The 2,717-nt window shown below is 36.7% G+C and overlaps 1 non-coding gene across 1 annotated transcript; it reads left to right on the top strand.

Moving 5' to 3' along the window:
• The first annotated feature begins 392 nt into the window (after positions 1–392).
• LOC138330447 (U1 spliceosomal RNA) lies at positions 393–550 on the top strand. The gene has a single exon (XR_011209571.1). It is a non-coding gene; the product is annotated as a U1 spliceosomal RNA (small nuclear RNA).
• The last annotated feature ends 2,167 nt before the right edge of the window (positions 551–2,717 follow it).

Raw genomic sequence — 2,717 nt, forward strand, 5'->3', positions numbered from 1 at the left:
TTCTCAAAGACTAAAAATATTTGGAAATAATACGATTGTAAATGTACTCGTGGTATATTGCAAATTCACGGGATATAACACGATACAGTACATATACAGGATACGTTTGTTAGTTAAAACAATACTCAATATCGCCTCCAAAGTACGAGACTTTGACAGCCGAGTTTTTGTTTTCTCACGACCTAAATACAGCACAGCGAGGTTGGACAGAGTTCCCTCTCATATCACCAATTTGTGTTTTCCTGTCGTTTCTTATGCAAAATTAAAATAATTTAACAATGTAATATTGCACAATTTGGAGCACACGGTCACAATATTATGTCGCAATTGATGCAAACATATCTTCGTTTTTTTACTTTAATATATACATTGCATGCCCATGTACAGACTTCATACTTACCTAGTACAGGGGATACCGTGTGATCAGCAAGGCGGTTCCCCCAGGTCGAGGCCCTTCCATTGCACTCCGGTTGGGCTGAACCCTGCGATTATACCAATTACTCGGGTACGCTATTTTTAAGTGGGGGGTCTGCATTCGCGCTAACTCCTGGCCATAAACAATGAAAATTAAGGCGGTTCCTCCAGTGCTGGTTGTAGCGGTTCCTTTTATTGTACAGGCAATGGCTGATTCCCATGTTGACGTCGAAGTTTTGAAGAAGTCCCTCCGCCTACAAGTGTTTGGTCCAAGGAGGAACACTTTAACACGTTACGAGGTTGTAAAGGCTTTGCTGGAGTTTGGGTTGCCATTTTTCATTCAATCCGGAGCCATGTGACCAACGGGGCTTACCATTATATTAGCCCAGCGAGGTTGGACCGACAAGCATGTCAATGAATTGAAACACTGAGATCTCAAATTGGTGATTAATAACAAATTAAAATCGTGCTTTCTGAATCGACCGTTTGTTGGTTATGTTGTTTTTCGACCGTACCAAAATATAGAAAGTACAACTAGAAACAAAAGAAAACAAATAAATAAAGTCTTATTAAGATCTCTTCATAAACTTTTAAGGCTGGATTCTTCGGTAGCATGCTTCAGTAATATAGAACTATAAAAAGGGCAAGAGTTCCACTTTACAAGAAGACGCAACACAAATATACATCAGTCTCCCAGATCACACATCTCACGCTTCATACACGCTACATGTATACATGAGAAGCCGTCCTTACATGACCATAGCTCTTAATAGGACGTTACTTTAATCAAACAATCAACAAAGTTTTCGCGAAAAGTAAGAAGCATTTAAATCTATTTTACTCTTATTTATTTTAGTAAAAACAACAAGTTATACGATAGTTTGAAATACATGTACATGCACTATGCATGCTTACAAGGTCGCGGGCTTAAATCGATAAAGTTGAACAATATCTACAAATCAAAATTATATTATCACATTTTGTAATATGGTTTTACTACAATTTCTACATTTACGTGATACTATCATATTTATTCTAATGGTTGTCTCCCTTAGACTGGTGTACTTTGTCTTTGTCCATTACTTGCTGGGCTGTTTGATTTTGTCTTCACTTTTAGTGTTTTGTAACGTAAAGTGCCGTAACGATCACTTGCTTAAAAAGACCAATGGCCATATGACTTGTGTGTTAAGACTATTATGCTATAGAGGCAACTTTTCTCTTGCCCCATGGGTAGTTTTTATAGACATGTTTGAAGAGTTGAGAATATTTTAGTGTCACTCGCAGTACTACCTACAGCTTCGGATACATTTTACTTGTTTAAACAAAACGCTTTACATCACAAAATAATTGATCAGGACAAACTACTTTGATGGCTGTTGGTGTAACTTTATGATGGATATTCAAGAATACTTAATTTGTTGAGGGTGAAATATTTGGCATGGAGCTAATCTTCCACATGACAATCGACAAAATACATCACAAGGATTTAACATGTTTAAAGTGAATAGTCGGGCAAAGAAAACCAGTCTAAATGCGTTCATTGGCCTTCCAAAAGTTCTCACATATTAATACGACGGCCAAGTTCTGCTTAGTTTCCCAGTTCTGACCATTAAAGTAAAGAAAAGTTGAAAGCATTGAAAGCGAGGCTGCGTGGAAATGTAACCACGGACATAGTGAGCCGGGAGGACGTTTTAGGATTCCTATACTTTAAATTAATTTCTTCGCACGCAGACAGATTTTGACGAGAGATTTTATTTTTTCCATTTCATAAGAAATTATACTGGATACATTCACACCATTTTTACCGACTTTAGCCATCCTTGCCCGACTGTTCACTTTAAGGGCCTTTTCCACATCATTCCTCACTGCTTTCCTAGCATCAAGCCTAATTATAAGATCAAGTGTTTCGTCCACTTTGATTAATGGAATACAGACAGCTGAGCTATTACCTACTTTTCCATTCACCTGCTTGTTAAAAAATGCATGTTGACTTTAATCGAAAAGTTTTAACATTGTCACAAAGTGATTATTAAGATAATTTAGTATGTTTTGTTTATAAGTGATATGTTAAAGCAGACGGTTTCAGTTGGTTATGGATTTTTGTATGTAGTTTTCGTCATGTTACTGAGATGATTCCTTAGAGTGTTACTGGGTAACTTTAATATAAGTGTGCTTCGTGTTGTTTCTCAATGAAGTTAGGTTATTTTGGCAACGACTCTATTGATCCATAAGCAATTACAATATGAATATAACCAAAGATAGATAGATGAGTTAGCTAATACGACATAATGAACGTAGAAAGT

The sequence above is a fragment of the Argopecten irradians genome, chromosome 8 (assembly GCF_041381155.1).
Source record: "Argopecten irradians isolate NY chromosome 8, Ai_NY, whole genome shotgun sequence".
Taxonomy (NCBI): Eukaryota; Metazoa; Mollusca; class Bivalvia; order Pectinida; family Pectinidae; genus Argopecten; species Argopecten irradians.